We start from the raw sequence: 18,196 nt of genomic DNA on the forward strand, positions 1-18,196 counted from the left end.
CTCAATAATTCCCCACCTTAATTTCTTGGAAAGAACTACTCTCCTACAGGAAGGTAATTTACCAAGCTGAAGTGTCGCAGACGTCATTGCTGGGGAGAGCACAGTCAATGTGATTCTGGCCCAGGGATGCTGAAGGAAGCCTGGTTTTCTTGACGAGGACCTCCTCTTCTCTCCTCCAGTTTCCTTCTTGCTGAGCTGGGGGTGAAACAGTAACCTTAGACCAAGAGCGACACCCCACAGAAAAGGGACTTTGCCCGCCCTAACATGTTATGTCCAGACTCCTCCTTTCAGGAAAAAAAATTCCTTCTTTGCTTAACTCATGGTCTGGATAGTTCCATGCCATTGAACACCATAGCAGCAGATATGCTGTTCTTTCAGAAGACGAGGCTAAAAATTATTCTAGGTGCCTTAAAGGGCGTTTGCAGGGAGAGGGGTTTTCCCAAGCATCAGAAATGACAGGTTTTGAGTTTAATCTTAGCTAGTTACGTTAGCCAGTGTTCTCATATACGTTTGTGAATTTAAGCTTTGTAAGTCAAAAGCTATCATAAAAAAAGGCCCATGATGCATAGTGTGGGGCATATAAAAAGTGATTTATCATCAATCATGGGCATCTAGTTTCCACCCTCTACCAAAGTTTCCTCTAGCAGAACTCAACTTCACATATTTTTATAAACTGGGGACAGGACTCGTTCCAAGATATGGTTGAAGGGAAGGTTTTTATTGTAGGTATGAAGGAGAGAACATCCAGAACCATCTGGAAGAATCCAGAGCGGAGAGAGAAAGCAGTACACTGACTATGGACATGCTCAGACTAGGCCTTGCAAGAAAAGAGCTGGCAAGAAGAGGGGATGGGGAGGAAAGAGGAGGAGACAAAGAGAGGGCCAAGAGAGGGGCAAAGGAGCTCAACGATAGCAGGAATGGCAGGGTTATGAGGAGAAATGAGTAGCTGGGGGCGGGGCAAGATCCTGTGGCGGTAAAGCGTGCACGGTACAGGAGCAGGTAGGAAGAGCTAGGATGCTAGCATAGACTCTGAAATGTGTAACAGGTACTGTGATCCTGAGGGAGCCTGGAGGCCAGCACGTGCTTTGGTGCTGATAGGCACCACAGATGGGCACTTGTCCCTCTGCCAGTGATAAGGAAAGTGGTTCCTTTGTTAGAGAGGAACAAGCCTTACAAGTTCTGATGGAATGCTGGCTTCTGTCTAATCACCAGAATGTGGGAGGGTGGACTCTCCTTTGGACCTGACAATATTCATTTCCCAGTTTCATTCCTTAGACAACTGCTTATTCAGATTCTAAATGTTTTTGCCACAGCAAGTTTCATTGCACAGTCCCAGTACCTTTTATTTATGTGTCTGTCTGTGTCTGTGTCTGTGTCTGTGTCTGTGTCTGTGTCTGTGACTATGTTCTCTGTGTCTGTGTCTGTGTCGTCTGTGTCTGTCTATGTTTGTGTCTGCCTCATGTGTGGGTGCCTGTGGAAACCAGAAGAAGGCATCTGATTCTCTGGAGCAGTGGTTACAAGCAATTGTGAGCTTCCTGATGTGGGTGGCAGATCCACTGGAAGAGCAGCAAGTGCTCTTAACTACTGAGCCATCTGTCTAGCCCTTGCCTAGCATCTTGCCTTGGGCAGGGAAGTAGCGCTGTGACGAAACACGGTGACCAAAACAAGAGAGGGTTCATCTGGCTCACGTTTCCATATCACTGTTCATAATCAAAGGAAGTCAGGGTAGGTACTCAAGCAGGGCAGGAACTGATGCGGAAGCCATGGAGGGGTGCTGCTTACTGGTGTAACTGCCATAGCTTGCTCTGCCTGCTCTCTTGTGGAACCCAGGGCCATCAGCCCAGGGATGGCACCACTTCCAGTGGACTGGGCTCTCCACCACCAATCACTATTTAGAAAATGTCCTACAGGCTTGACAACAGCCTGATCTTTCATAGAAGCATTTCTCAATGAAGGCTTCCTCCTCTGATGACTCTAACCTGTGTCAAGCTGACATAAAACTAACCAGGACACATCTTATTTCTTCATTTCCTAGACGCTCTACCAAAAACATGCTGTAGTTTGGTCAGCCATGAATCATTACTGGTTTAACAGGCAAACTGCAAATATCTATTTGACTTGTGGGTTTTTTTTTTTTTAGTGTGTGTGTGTGTGTGTGTGTGTGTGTGTGTGTGTGCGCGCGCGCGCGCACGCACATGCATATGTGTGTGTCCTGGCACCCACGCAGGCACACATGGAGGCCAGAGGTGGATGGTATGGTGGAGTCTTACTGTCGTTCTCTGCTATGCTAGAGCTTGCCACTTTGTTTTTAGCTAAACCAATAGTGAATGAGCCCCAGAGCTGGAGATTCAGGGTGAACATCCTTGCCTGGCTTTTGTTTGAGTGCTGGGATCTGAACTCAGCTCCTTGTGTAACAAGCACTGCTACTCACTAAGCCATCTTCACAGCCACTGTAGCGCGCGCTCTCTCTCTCTCTCTCTCCTCTCTCTCTCTCTCTCTCTCTCTCTCTCTCCCTCCTTCCCTCCTTTTCTTCCTTCCTTTTTCTTTTCTGCTTGCTTTCCTTCCTTCCTTCCCTTTTGGTTTGCTTTTCGTTGTTTTTCATTGTTTTTTGTTTTATTTTGTTATTGTTGTTTTTGGTTTGTTTGTTCATTTTTGAGGCAGGGTTTCTCTGTCTAGTCCTGGCTATCCTGGAACTCACTCTGTAGACCAGGCTGGCCTTCACCTCAGAGCTCGACCCATCTCTGCCTCCTGAGTGCTGGGATTATAGATGTTTGCCACCACCACCCAGCTGTAGCTCTTCCTTAAGTCTGAAACTCTAACATCATCAGTGTCTGTAGGTTTATATTTTAATTGCTAATGATATTTTAGTGGTCCACAATCATCTTTTTTTTTAAATTGAAGCTGAATAACATTAAAATTTTATGTGATTAACTTCGTTTTTATTGTTGTTGTCGTTGATGCTGTTCATTTGTTCATTGAGCTTCAGCCCAGAGCATGTTGGGCACCACTTGGCTTTTGTTTTCCAGATTTATTTACCGTTGTTACACGCGTGTTTTGCTACATGCATGTCTGTGTACTACATGCATGCATTGGACACAGAGGCCAGAAGAGGGTATCTGCATCTGATAGCCATGCTAGGCTCCTGTCTGCAAGCACACCACAGCCTCAGTAACAGCGTCAGAGCCCCAGGCCTCCCTTTGAGCTGGATCCTAATTTGGGCCTGTCACTGGACCTCTTTTAGACTCAACTCTTTAGTGCAAGGTATTCATTATTTACCTCTGAGAATTCAAACTCCTAGCATAATTAATATGCAGCTCATTATCCGTTTCCTTAAAGATGGGGTTGAGTCCTCAAATTCACGATCCCACAGCCTTGCAGCTTCAGCTCCAGGACTGGCGGCATTCTGCCAGTGTGCTTGGATCATCCTTCTCTAAGTCATATTGACTATAATAGAATATACTTTAAACTAAAGGTCTGAGTATGGTTCCTGGGGTTATAGCAGGCTTAAGGAACGGCTCTGAGTATACAGGTAACTTATACCGTGGGATGGTTGCTGCACTCCTGTTGGCTTGTCCCAGGAGCTTCTCAGCACGGATTTACAGAGTGGCTCCTATAAACCAGGTATGGAGGAGTGTGTTCTGTAAATTAACATAGGCCTGTGGCGCTGACTTTTAACTGCTGGAATGCCTTGCCTAACTGATTTAAATATTTTTTTTTTTCGGAGCTGGGGACCAAACCGAGGGCCTTGCGCTTCCTAGGTAAGCGCTCTACCACTGAGCTAAATCCCCAGCCCCTAAATATTTTATATTAACACTTGTAGGGTCGCAGCAGGCAGCCAGTGAACCTAGACCTCTGAGGAGTAATAGGCACACCTCTGAGGAGACCCCTGGGCAATGACAGCGGCAGACATTAAACACAGCCGGCTGAGCACTGAAGCAGCCCAGCATCCTCTGGAGAGGGAACAAAAACGTGCTACAAAAGTCAAGACTCAGCCGTTAGCCTGGGTCCAGGGATCTGTCGCTGCAGAAGGCACAGGAACCAGCTGGTGCTGAGTCTTGTGAAATCTGGGAAAAATGGTTTCAATCCATGAAAAGAAGCCTTGCTCAGCCTCTAGACGCACTGATCCGTGGGATTTACTTCAAATCATCCAAAAAGAAAAACAGAAAAAAAGAAAAAAATCAGATAAACCAAGAGGGTTCCGTGTGAAGCAGAATGGGTCATTCATTCAAGATGGTTGTTGAAGCTGGGTTGTGGGTACACTCGAGTTCTTTATACTACTTTGTGAATATGTTAAATTTTCACCAGAGTAAAATCAGGAAAACTTTCTGCTGAGGGAATCTTTGTGCAATTTGTGGATTCTTCTTTACCGGTCAATATCGAAGCCTATGGCCAATGAGCTGAGGCGGGATTAGGAGGTGGGGCCATTTGGCAGAGAGGAGAGAGAGAGAGAGAGAGAGAGAGAGAGAGAGAGAGAGAGAGAGAGAGAGAGATGGAGATGCTATGATAGAGCCAGGCATGAGGGAATTCACTGGGAATGCTGATGGAGACAGACTCATGACACTGAGGACCTGGTGACTAACCGTGTGACACTCCTAGAATAGAACATATGGGATATTAAGTTACAAACTAGTTGGGGAACAGGCCCATGTTTACAGCCCAGGCCTTTGTTCATAAGTCTCAGAGTGAGCATTTCTAGGAACAAACAGGACCGGTGGGAAAACACGAGGTTATAGACGGTATCAACTACTCCATTCCTCTAGCTTTGGTGAAGAGAAGAAACCATAGGAGGATTGGGCACAGATATGAGGAGCCCAGCCTTTGCTGTAAACCAGGTGAGAGACAAAGCGAGGCTCTGAAACCTGGTGCGCAGCTGCCGAGAGGACTTCACAGAAGCGTGTAGGTTCTAGAACACCGAGGTCTTGAATTGGTAAGGCTCACTCACCAGTTCAGTGTGAGGAAGACAAAGGTGCTGTCGGAAAATGTGTCCGGGTGAACTATGAAGGGAGAGTCCTGAGAGAGTCTCAAAATATCCCGCTGTCTGGGCGGTGCAGGGTAAGCCCAGCCCTGTTTGAGGCCCGCAGCCTGAGGAGTTCCTTTCCTGCCTACGGACCTGAGCTCAGGGAGAGCTAGATCCTCCAGCCGGGGTACTGACCAGTGGAGCTGTGCCACCCATTCTGAGGGCTTGTTTTCCTTATTCAGTTTAACCTTCTGGCAACACCAGAATTGTGTTTCTGTGGCAATTCTAGATCTACTCAAGTCGATGGTGAATTTAACTATTCCAGCCTCAGTGCCTCAGTAAAACTTCCTACCTACCCTCTGCCCAGATGGCAGTTTGGGACAGAACTGTCTGTTCTGTTTTCTCAAAGCCAATAAACCTGCCTCATTCACTGGTGTCTGTCTTCAGTTTGTCATCAGGCAGGAAGCAAGAGAAAACTGTCAGTTTCTCCTTGAGATGGAAGTCAACTTCCTTTTTGGCTCCACTGTGGTCTTCCCATCATGCAGTGCTAACTTAAGGAAGTGCTGGAGACCCAGATGAAGACACTCCAGAGAAAATTCTATCCACCCGTGCTTGTTTCCCTCAGGTTTGCTCAGCAAGCCTGTTCAATGACACATCACCAGTGAGCATACTGCGGAATTAATACATGAACTTTGAAGACAAGTTAAACCAGTTGCTCATCTCCATCCCAAGAAGCCAGAGTTGTTTAGTAAGTTAAACTATTTTCCTCCAGATGAGGCACTGATTAGGTTCCTTAGTTCAATTTTTGGAACAATGTTCCCAATTTTCCTGTGTGTTTCTTTACCCCTTTGAGAAAAGGAATAGTGTAGGTTCAAGGCAGCCAGCAGATTTAATACCCAGCAATCTCGCTCCTCATTTTTTTTCCGACTGGAGTTATCAAAAATAACTCACCAATATTCATAAACTACATTTACTAAGTTAGGCAATTATTCTAGCCATTAAATATCTCCTCCTCATGAAGTTTGACAAAATGCGAGATGTTATCTCTTACCTGGTTTCATTATTGAAATTTTCAATGGGCAAAACCCAGAGTGTGGTGGGACTCCATGCTCCCCTCCTCCAGTCCCAGCAGTGAACTCACCACCTGGCTCATCTCAGCCCCATGCAGCACACTTCCTCCCTTGTACTTTGTTCTGAAGCCAAGCCCACTAACCATTGCAGTCTGTGTCTCTAAAAGATAAAGGCTTTTCAGGGACCAAGTGTTTTGTCAAACATTTCCCAAGACTGGTTTGTGAAGACATTTTCCAAGAAATGGCTCTGGTATTTAGAAAACGCTGCATTTTGGAGGATGGTGGAAGCGGAGGTGATTGTGTTAAATGAAATAAGCCAGACACAGAGAAAGACAATCATGTTGTCCCAGATGTTAATGTACCTGCAGTACAAGCATGAAGCCCTGAGCCTGAGACCCAGAACGCATGCTTAAAAAGCTGGGAATAGTGGCGCACACTTGAAATGCCAGAAGGTGGATTCTTGGTGCTCTTTGGCCAGCCAGTCTAGCTTGCTGTGTGAGTTTCAGGTCGGTGAGACACCCTGTTTCAAAGCATGGAGTGAACGGTTCCCCAGGAATGACCCCCTTATACTGAACTCAGGCTTCTGACTGCACACAGGCACATATGCAAAAGCTCCAAATGAATACAGACACACATGCATGCACACAAACATATACAGACACACATGCATGCACACACATATAAGAGCATGCAGGTGTACACACACACACACACACACACACACACACACACGATGAGAAAGTAAAAGTAGAACTGGGTAGAGGAAGAGGAACAGCAGAAGGAGGGAATATTACAACACAGGGCAGTCCTCCCTCCACCCCTCCTCCTACTACCCAGCAGCTTTTTGACCTCTAGGACTCCACTGTTGGTCTGGAGATACAGGCATTTCCAGTTAATGACCACCCCTCCCAGGTTAAGCCTCTAAATTGGAATCTTTACCAGGCTTGAGGCTTACACAGCTCAGTAAAGGAGAGCCACATCGCTCGGACTAAATTTCCCCTTCAAAGCCGAGTCTCCATTTTAGACATGGCCCAGGATTGGTGAAACATCTGCTGTGCCTCTCTAGCCAGCCCGCTTTCCTGACAATGGGAGGCACTCTACAGAGACGAGTGCCTCCAGCAGGTCAGGTGGAATCAGAGACAAAGGGATGGTACCACAAGGGGCTAGGATGAGCTTTCTCCACAGGAGCCCAGCAAGCAGCCCAGCCAGCAGGACACCTCTCCATACTTCAAGCCTGGGACAGAATCACCCCACTTTCCAGCTCACAATCGCCTGCCTCATCACTGCTTTTCCTCTACCAAATACAGAAAGACTTTCTCTGACTTTATTCTTAGATCTAAAAGAAGTTTACAAAGAAAAATTTCCGACCCTGCAGCCAAAGGCCTTAACATCATTTGGGGGCGGGGGTATGACCACTTAGTGCAAGCTTGCCTGTCAAGGTCCCAGTGATGAACACTGTGATAGCTGGATTGTGGCCACTCAGGATATTGAGACCGCATCCTTCAGGCTGCTTCCACCATCATTCAGACCTTCACTGCAGTGATAAAACAGGAGGATTTGCCTTAAATGTGGAACAAAGGGCTCTAGGAAGGTGAGAGAGTGCCCTAAGGGGCCCCCTCCACCATAAATGCCACATCCCCAAGACAGTCTGTCCTTGATGCTGTAGGAAGACAGATTGTTGCTCCCTTTTGATAAGGAAGGCAAGCCACTGGAGCCTTTAAGTTGAAGACGGAACAGCCCTCAGTCCCAGCAATAAGACAGAAAACAGCTCTGATAGAGGCTTTGTGGGTTTTCTAGCGTCTCAGAAGGCTACCATGAAAACATGTGACAAATCATTTAAATAGCTCATCAATGCTGAAGCAGAGAAAACAATTTTAAGGCAAGAAGAGATCCCACAAGATGGGGAACAAATCTGGGGCCTTGGTTTCTTGGCATAGGAGGATGCTCTCATGACTTCACCACCTTACAATGAAAGGACCTTGATGGGTCTACGGGCGTCATACGCCCTCTTCTGGCCAACATCACCACCAATGTTCTGGAGGTTCTGAAAGTTACTCTCACCGGTCAGCCAAATTACAGTAGGGTAACTGATTGTACTGGTAGTGTGATGGTTTGCATATGCTTGGCCGGGGAGTGGCACTATTAGAAGGTGTGACTTTGTTAGAGGAAGTGTGTCACTGTGAGGGTGGGCTTGGAGACCCTCCTCCTAGCTGCCTGAGGATACTCAGTTTGTTCTGGCTTCCTTCGGGTGAAGATGTAGAACTCAGCTCCTCCTGCACCATGCCTGCCTGGATGACAATGGACTGAACCTCTGAACCTGTAAGCCAGCCCCAATTAAAAGTTGTCCTTATAAAACTTACATTGGTCCTGGTGTCTGTTCACAGCAGTAAGACCCTAACTAAGACAGGTAGTAGTAATTAACTCATTAAAAACTTTAAAAGTCCTCCGCCAGGTTACCCTCAATCCTAAGGGCCACCGTTAAATATAGTACTCCCTGCCTCGACTGGCTCACCAATGAGCCCATCTGGGTTGAATAGTGGCCTCTATCAAGGGAGCTCACTTGAAGAGCTCACACAGTTAGAAAAGAAAAGCTCCAGCTTCACCATATTTGCCCTTCCTGTGGCACACAGAACACCCCTGTGTTCACTATAAAGGAAAGTTACATGATTTAAGTGCAATTAATAAAATCATGTGGGTTTAGGGGTCCCCCCCAAAGGGGGCTAACCTCATCTCGGCAATTCCCACCAACATCCCTCTATTAGCAATAGACATTAAAGGTTGCTTTTCTCTCCACCGGAGGGATTGCCAGAACTTTGCATTCCTAATATCCTCCTGTTAACAACTCTGAGTTATGATTCAAGTGAACACCCCTTCCCTAAGGAACAGCAGTCCCCCCATCTGCCACAGCATTAATGCCCTACTTAGACAAAGGTCTCCACATTTATTATTATATGAATGGTATCTTGGGGTTGGAGAGAATCTTCCACCTTCCCCTTCCCCTTCCAACTTAAGGATCAATTAATACCTTCCATATTTTCTCTGGGATTTAACAATAGCTCCCCACAAATACAGTTTATCCCGCACAGCACAATCTTGGGAAAAGAAATTTCCCTCACCTCAATAAACTCTCTTAAACCCACCTTTTCCCACCCTCAAAGCTTATCTCTAGCCTCCCTCCAAAGCCTTTTGGGAAACCTTAATTGGCTTGCCTGTGGCTTTCCCTCCCCACCAGTACCCACAGCCTTTCTTTGATCTCCTAAAAGGTGATTAAAAACCCATCCTCCCTGTGAGCTCTCTCCTCTGAGGCAGTTGAGGTTTAAGGCACCATTGACACAGCCCTGAAAGACTTGGCTCTCCTAGGTATGACCCAACAATGCCTGTACAGCTTCTTCTTTTTATCCCCTCCTCTACTCTGGTGAGGATACTGTCTCAGGCCCCAGGGAGCACTGCAATGGCTCCACAGCAGCCCAGTGGGCTGAGCACCTAGAACTCTGAGGTCGATGAACTCACTATCATGATTAGAAATGGCAGAGACAGAGCCCTGCAAGCCTTAGAAGAAGAGCCTGATACTCTGTCACCTCTCTCTCTCTCTCTCTCCTCTCTCTCTCTCTCTCTGATATTCAGTGACTACCCAAGTCACTCCTGTGTTGGTGTTAGCATAGTAATCCCGGGATAAACTGATAATCATTACCCTAATGAAAGATGGGTTTCTGCCCTACCTCTGTTGCAGTGGCTCCCCCACCCTTCAAATAAGCTCATCACTAAGATCCCCTCAAAATTTACTGATGGAGAAAAGATGGGAGCCAAGGCAATAAAATAGTACTCCCCTGGGAATGAACCCTCCATTACTCTATTCAGAAAGTTGTCCAGTATAAGGAACTATATGCTCTCTAGCTCTGAAAGAAGTTAATGGGCCCTTGAGTCTTTCCTCAGACAGTATATGCTGTTAACTTTTTGGAAAATTAATTCATTGTTACTATCCCAGAGGCCCAAGTGACCTCTGAGTCTATGACTCCATTTTAGAGAACTTGAGTTCAGACAAACTAGCAGGCCAGTACCTAGCATTAGTTTCCAAGTCATCCCCCAATAAAACCCAAGCCTAGCTCCAGTCTCTAGGCTAACCCCCAACAAGACCAGTGTCTTCAGGTCATTCCCCCAACAAACCTGCAGCCCCAGGTTACAAGCCCACCCCTTTGCCTAGCAACCACCAATGCAGAGGGAAATAGAAATTAAGTTTGTGATTTGATCCCCAACATCAGCCAGTTATGCTGAAGGCCACAGTGGCTTTCCAATCACATGCTTGCCCACTCACCCTGTGCTTACTGCCTCTATAAATCTTGTCCCGACAGATGTTCCGGGCTCCTCTCTACCAAAAACTGTCCTGTGTGTTGGCGGTGAGCTGAGGGGCCAGAGCTACCTCTAAGAAAAAGGCCCTGTTGAGATTTACATCTGATTGGCTCCTGTGTGTTTTGGGGGTTCTCCAACACTTCACTGGCACTACGTCACAGTAATAATGTTTCTCCTGCTTGGTCTGTGATTATCAGGAATTACTGATGTGACCCCTCCCCCACCCCCACATCAGATCAGCAAGCCCACATGTATGCATTCACCATATGCAGGACAGTTGGTGGCCTGAACATGCTTCCCCCCGGGGAACCTTGCCTGCTGTGCCCCAGCTCATCCACACGCACTCCCGTAACTGTACCTCTGCATACGATGACCCAGGGTTCGTGTAGTGAGGAAAGGTGATGAGTTTTCATACTGGGTACCAGCAGCGAAATGATGCTTTCAGCTCAGGACGCACCCATGGACCCTCGAGAAAAGCAAGGGCCTCCCCCTAGTAAATCTTCCACATGTAGTGGGGTTCCTAATAAAGTTACTTCCAACAAAGCAGATTTTAGCAACCACTCCCATCCGTGCCTTCTCCTCTCTCTTTCTTGTTTAAACTTACATGTGCATGTGAGTGCATGCCTGTTCACATATATGTGCATGTACTGGCTGGTTCTGTCTGTCAACTTAACACAAGCTGAAGTTATCAAAGAGAAAGGAACCTCAGTTGAGGAAATGACTCCATGAGGTCCAGCTGTAAGATATTTTCTCAAGTACAGATCAAGGGGGAGGACCCAGTCTATTGTGGTTGGTGCCATCCCTGGGCTGGTACTCTTGGGTTCTATAAGAGAGCAAGCTGAGCAAGCCAGGGGAAGCAAGCCAGTAAGTAACATCCCTTCACGGTCTCTGCATCAGCTCCTGCTTCCTGACCTGCTTGAATTCCAGTCCTGACTTCCTTTAGTGATGAACAGCAATGTGGAGGTGTAAGCTGAATAAACCCTTTCCTCCCCAACTCTCTTCTTGGTCGTGATGTTTGTGCAGGAATAGAAACCCTGACTAAGACAAATAGACATGGAGAGAGTGGACAGCCTTGTCTTGTTCCAGATTTTTGTGGAATTGCTTTGAGTTTCTCTCCATTTACATCCATTTAATTTGATATTGGCTGTAGGCTTGCTGTAAATTGCTTTTCATTGTGTTTACCATATGTCCTGATCTCTAAGACTTTCATCATGAGGAGTATTGGTTTTGTCAAAGGCTTCTTCAGCATCAAATGAGATGACCGTGTGTTTCTTTTTCCTTTCAGTTTGCTTATATGGTAGATAACATTGGCAGATTTTTGTATGTTGAGCCATCTCTATATTGCTGAGATGAACCCTACTTGATCATGGTGGATGATTTTTTTTGATGTGTTCTTGGATTCGATATGTGAGTATTTTTGTATCAATATTCATGACAGAAATTGGTCTGCAATTCTTTCTTTGTTGAGTCTTTTTTTTTTTCTTTTCTTTTCTTTTCTTTTTTTCAGAGCTGGGGACTGAACCAGGGCCTTGCGCTTGCTAGGCAAGCGCTCTACCACTGAGCTAAATCCCCAAACCCCTTTGTTGAGTCTTTGTGTGATTCAGATATCAAGGTGACTGTGGCCTCATAAAATAAATTTGGTAATGTTCCTTTTGCTTCTATTTTGTGGAATAATTTAAGGAGTATTGATATTTGCTCTTCTTTGAAGATCGGGTAGAATTTTTCACTGAAACTGTCTGGCCCTGGGGTTTTTTGATTGGAAGAGTTTTAATGACTGCTTCTATTTCCTTAATGGTTATAGATCTATTTAAATTGTTTATATACTATAATGATTTAACAAAATTGTTTATTTCTTTTAGGCTTTCCAATTTTGTGGAGTACAGTTTCTGAAGCATGACCTAACAACTTTTTGGATTTCTTTAGTGTCTGTTGTTATGTCTCCATTTTGTTTCTGTTTTTATTAATTTAAATATCATCTCTCTGACTTTTAGTTTTCATAAGGGGTTGTCTATCTTGTTGATTTTCCCAAAGAGTCAACTCTTCGCTTCATTTATTCTTTGTATTGTGTAGAGACAATCTCTTGCACTGTATGGGAGCATCACCTGTCATTAAAAAAAACCTATGATCAATGAGCTGAGGCAGGATTAGAAGGTGGACCATCTGGGGGGGGGGAGAGGGAGACAGAGAAATTTTGGGACATAGTCATACACAGAAGATTAGCCCTGAATGGTGGTAGACATGATCACAATAAACTGATGGCCAGGTAACCAGTCTAGACCTGACTTAGAATAGAATAAATGGATAATTAAGTTATGAGCTAGTTAGGGAACAAGCTACGCTATTCACCTAGACATCTATTCACATATAAGAAATCTCAGAGTTGTTATTTCAGGGAACAAAGAAGATGAGTGGAGAACCACAAGGTTACAGATGGCACCAGCTTCATTTATATTGCTGTGATAAAACACAGAAGAAAATCAACTTTAGGAGAGGAAGGCTTTATTTGACTTATAATTCCAGGCTCGTCACTCCTGGGAAGTCAAGGCATGAAGGAGCTGGAATCAGCTGGTTCCACCCACACTCAAGAGCAGAAATGCTCACACAGTATTCTACTAGTTTCCTCTTATATAGTCTAGGGTCCCAAACCAGAGTGGGTGCTGCCCACTTTCAGCCAAGGTCTTCCCACATCGATGGGGATCAAGACTCCCCCACCTCCCACCCGCCACGGACATACCCACAGGCCAACCTAATCTACCCTCTTTCTAGGTGGTTCTAGGTTATATCAAGCTAACAATTAAATCTAATCATCAAGAGAAGCCTTCCTTTGTCTGTTAGTAAAAAGGTGAATAAACACAAATTCACCTTGGCTCCAGGGAGAGAAGCCAGAAATATAAATCAAGTTCAAACTGATGACGACTCCTATGAGGATCCTGACTTTTACAGAGTTAGGGCAGCCAGGACAAATTATACAGAGATGCTCTGGGAGGGCTCAACCACCATAAACAGCTGATGGCCTGTTCTGGGGACTTGGTCTTAGGCTTCCGGAGACTTCTTTGTTCTGTTTTATTTTCTATGCTCACTGTCTTAGCTTGGCTTTCAGTCCTGGGACTAATTCAATGCCCCTCCACAGAAGTCCTCTTTCTGCTTCCTCTAGTCAGAGTAGGTTTAGTTACTTGAAACTGAGTTCTGCGCGGTACATAGTACCTCAATAGGAATATTGTCAGAAGAGTGCCAGGCCCAGAATCTAGTCTGAACTTAAGTACAGTGGAGAATAAGACTTCTCCAACAGGGGTGGAGGTTGGGGGTAAGCTAGTGCTTACATCACTTGCTTTGTTAGCATGAGTTCAGATCCTTAGAGCCCACGTAAATGCCTCATGAGCCATGCTGACCTGCTTGTAATACCAACCCTGGAAGGCAGAGACAGGGGATCCCCCGAGCAAGTCACCAGCAAGCATGGTCCCATCCACAAGCTCTGGGGTTGACTGTGAGACCTCAAAAAATAAGGACTCAACTTACATGTACACTATATGCATATAGACTCATACACATGTGATCACATGCAAACATGACTACATACACGTGCACATCACACACTTAAAATGGGAAAAGAAAAGAGTATGATTTTTAAAAAGCCAGGAGAACTGATACTCCAAAAAGAAGCAAGGTAGGTAGAACTTAGCTGTTGGAAGAGGAGTGTCTAGACATGCTCCAGAAACTCAGAGGAGAACGAGTACATATTTCTTTCCTCATCTTGGCATTGGAGTTAGTCTATAAGATTTCCACTTGGCTTTCCAGGTGGTATTTTCTCTGATTAATCCAAGCTGCTCATTTAATATTATCCACAAATGCCTGAGTATCTATCTTTGCATACCTGTAGGTTTGTTTGTTTGGTTGGTTGGTTGGGTTTTTGAACCAGGTCAGAGGCAGTGCAGGCTGGCCTTGAATTTGTGATCCTCCGAGATCAGCCTTCTGCTACACCATCACTCCATAGGCGTTGCCTAGATTTTGTACACAGATTGTCCTGTTGATTGTTTTGGTTCTCTGAAGACCAAACGCCATCTCAAAGTTTTTCTGATCCCACAAATGGTGAAGTTTCTGCTGGTTTTAAAATTCTCAAACCACCTTGTATCTTTTTCTTTACCATTTCTAATTTGATCATGCCATTGAATAACCTGTGTACTGGACTCATCTCTGCTTTGTGGTCTGAGCTCCCTCCTGTGCAGTAGAACTCACACAGCACAAGAGCACACAGAGAAGGATTCGGCAAACCCTGAGCCAATTCACTGTGACAAGTAAAGGAACATACTTCACAGGGCTGAGCTACAATGACTAGGGTTTTCTGGAAATTACTCTTGTAGGCAGAGAGTGGTGGCTCTGTACACTCTGGTGGATGGGGAAGAAAATGGAGTTTTAAGTGGAGCCTCAGTCTGTGAGGACTCGAATAACTATTTGTGTACTTCTCTCTCGTACAGGAAGTGAGAGTCATCTGTACCAAGATAATGTGGGAGATGCTTCTACACACAGTATAGATCTTATGATGCTGAAAGTCAAAAGTGTGCAAGAGGGGCTGGGGGAGGTAGTTCAGCAGTAGAGTAGAGGGGTGGGTTGGAGCTCAGAGCATACCATGTACGAGTCACTAGGGTCAAATTCTAGCATCCCCAAACCAAACAAGAGCAAAAGCACACATGGCTTTCTTTCTTTCTTTTTTTTTTTCTCTTTTTCTTTTTTCTTTTTCTTTCGGAGCTGGGGACCGAACCCAGAGCCTTGCACTTGCTAGGCAAGTGCTCTACCACTGAGCTAAATCCCCAACCCCACACATGGCTTTCTTAAAACAATCCCATTTGCACCAAGTAAAGAGAGGCAAATGTTTTTCAAGATTTCAAAAGTGGCGGTGTGTGTCTTAGGGTTTTACTGCTGTGAAGAGACACCATGACCAAGGCAACTCTTATAACGACAACATTTCATTGGGGCTGGCTTACAGGGTCAGAGGTTCAGTCCATTATCCTCAAGGAGGGAACATGGTAGCTTCCAGGTAGGCCTGGTGCAGAAAGAGATGAGAGTTCTACATCTCCACCTGAAGGCTGCTAGCAGATCACTCACTCCTAGGCAGCTAGGACAAGGATATTAAGGCCCACCCCAACAGTGACACGCCCACCCGAACAAGGCCACACCCACCTGAACAAGGCCACACCCACCCAACAAGGCCACACCTACTCCAAATAGTGTCAATCCCTGGGCCAATCATATACAAACCATCACACTGTGGTTCTTATTTGTACACGTTTACCTGAGATTGCCACACTTATGCTAAGAGTTTCTTTAAGGCTAGTGAGGTGGCTGCATGGGTAGAGGGACTTGCAGACAAGCCTGGAACCCCAACCTTGTTCCCTGGAACCCAACCCAAGTAGAAGAAGAGAACTGACTCATGAAAGTTGTTCTCTGACCATCATACACATGCTTTGCTATGTACATAGCCCTCTTTACATAAATAAGCCAATAAATGTAATAATATATAAAACACTTATCAAGATAAGCAATATATGTGTTGTATACTTAAAATTAAAACGGAAAACAAAAAAAACCAATTAGATGTTTTAAATGCTTTACTTTGAACAAGATGAAACCAACACCACACAAATATTAAGTAGTATTTTTTTTTTCGGAGCTGGGGACCGAACCCAGGGCCTTGCGCTTCCTAGGTAAGCGCTCTACCACTGAGCTAAATCCCCAGCCCCTTAAGTAGTATTTCTTAATTAACTGCCCAATTAAGCTGGGCTAGCACTAGAAGACCACAGACAACCCCTTTCACTGTGGGTTTCTGGTTGCCTTTGCCTGTGTGAAGAAATTGATGTTGTACCAGTCCTGGAATACATCTGCTGGAAATTTTTAAAAATTCTGTAATTAGATGTCATATCAGCACCACCCCCTCCACACACATTCCCCAAAAAAATACAGCCAGCAGGAAGGAAAAAGGATTATTCTCAGCAGCACAGAACAATATTTTCTGTGCTTCCTCTTGACCTTTCTTTTTAATGTGCCAGGAGGAAGGTAAACAGATGTCTATTCTGAAGTTATGATTTATTTTAGATATGTTTAACTTTAATGGTGATAAAACCCTAGATATTTAGGAGACAAACAAATTGTTATTTGAGATTGTCCCAGATGTAAGACTCGATGCTGGAGTCTCTCAAACCAAGAGGTCCATCCGAGTTACTCTTTTGTACCTTTGCTTTCTGTCCTAATAAATCATGGATGTCTTCCACTTGGGCTTGTAAACTCCTGGAAGGCAACATTCCAAGTCTGGTAAAGTGTTCTTGTCAATGCTAAGAAGGAAGCATGGGGTGTCAGGAATAGCAGCAGCTAAGGAGCTACTCACAGTTCTCTCCTGCCTGTCCAAGGTCTCCATGTTCCTCTTCTTTCTCAAAGACACCATTGTATTGGTTGCACTCTGCACTTGACTTACCAGATCCTTAACAAGGACAGCTTTCAGATGACAGCGATGACAGCTTTGTGGGCGGAGGAGCATCTCTTCCTGTTTTGTTGGCACACGAGGAGCTCTGCTCCTTCCTGGGTTTCTGTCTGGCTTTAGAGACTCCAAGGTCTCATGTGTAGGCAGAGAATCCCTAATTGTTTCTTGATTGGGTAAATAAAGACGGCAGAAGCTTAATCATTGGGCAAAGACATAGAGGTGGTTTTTCCAGGTCCCAGGAGGAAGAGGAGGAGAGGAGATAGACAAAAGGCTTTCGTCTGGCTTTGCAGGGAGAGACACAGACACCATGTAGGCCTAGGGGCTATTAGAACCGGTGGCAGCCTCTGCCACTGGATGAATTCTAATACAGAATAGCTGAGTTTGGGACAATGTGGGAAGCCAGCAGACTAGTCGCCATTACAAGATGGTGCCGGCTTCCACAGGCGCTACTAGTAAACAAGCTGTCTGCCCATGACCACATATACACGCCCCGGGGTGGGCTGTGACTTGGCGCGAATACTTGGCTTGCACATGCGCACACAGCTTGTTTACTAGTAGCGCCTGCGGAAGCCGGCGCCATCTTGTAATGGCGACTAGTCTGCTGGCTTTCCACAGGACAATAGATTCCAAGCCCACAGGTTGTGTCATCTGGCTGATTTTAAAATATTAGATTGTCTGGTGTCTTCCATCTGCTACGATTCATTGGGCAAGAGAGAGGGCACACCCGTGGGACAGTCATTGGTGGTCAGCAGAGCCAAATGCAGGAGGACAGGGGGCTGTCAGCCAGTGGAACATGAGTGGCGGGCGTTCTCAGGAGGGACTGTTGATGGGCCAGAGCTGGATGAGAGTAGGAGGATCCGGCAGTACACTCTCAGGAATGCGGGCAGTGGCTGTTCTTGGAGCATAGCTGGGATCTCAGGAAAGCTTTAGTGAGCTGTGGGGGCTGACTAGATAGCAGGCGAAAGGCTGTAGTCCCATAGCCTAGCAGGAGCAAGCATGGTTTTTAAAATTAAACACAACACTCATGTTTCCAGCTTTATGGTTCAATCAGTACTGGCTGAATGAAGAAAGGAAAAGATGCTGCTCTGCACTCTTGCAGGATACTTTCTGCCTTGGTGTTCCAAAGCTGAGACTGTATCCTGCAATATCAACCTGGGGCTATACTGGCAGTCTAACTGGTACCCCTTCGTCTCTGTGGGGAGTGGATGATGTCCTGAGGGAATGTGTATTGTTGATGTGGGCTCATCCAATCAATAACCTTAATGCTTCAGATCTATAGAAATGACAATGCCTTCCTCGAGTCCAAGTATTCCTGACAAACAATTGGCCATTACCTAAGACCAGCGTTTAAAT

The 18,196-nt window shown here is 45.5% G+C and overlaps 1 protein-coding gene and 1 long non-coding RNA gene across 5 annotated transcripts in view; one reads left to right on the forward strand and one right to left on the reverse strand.

Moving 5' to 3' along the window:
• The window catches only part of Gpr160 (G protein-coupled receptor 160), a 77,507-nt gene extending 60,240 nt beyond the window's left edge, over positions 1-17,267 (reverse strand). For 2 of the 4 annotated variants that reach the window (XM_063282357.1, XM_063282356.1), the window contains exons 1-2: positions 16,838-17,267; positions 63-195 (exon numbers count right to left, since the gene is read on the reverse strand). The gene's annotated coding sequence lies outside the window, so the exon portion shown is untranslated. The remainder of the gene's footprint in view (positions 1-62; positions 196-16,837) is intronic. The other 2 variants (XM_039102870.2, XM_039102869.2) reach the window with 1 other exon arrangement.
• On the forward strand, positions 187-4,337 carry LOC134485610 (uncharacterized). The gene is made up of 2 exons (XR_010063803.1): positions 187-3,261; positions 3,821-4,337. It is a non-coding gene; the product is annotated as an uncharacterized LOC134485610 (long non-coding RNA).
• Positions 17,268-18,196: the final 929 nt, after the last annotated feature.

Source organism: Rattus norvegicus, chromosome 2 (genome assembly GCF_036323735.1).
Source record: "Rattus norvegicus strain BN/NHsdMcwi chromosome 2, GRCr8, whole genome shotgun sequence".
In the NCBI taxonomy this organism is placed as follows: domain Eukaryota; kingdom Metazoa; phylum Chordata; class Mammalia; order Rodentia; family Muridae; genus Rattus; species Rattus norvegicus.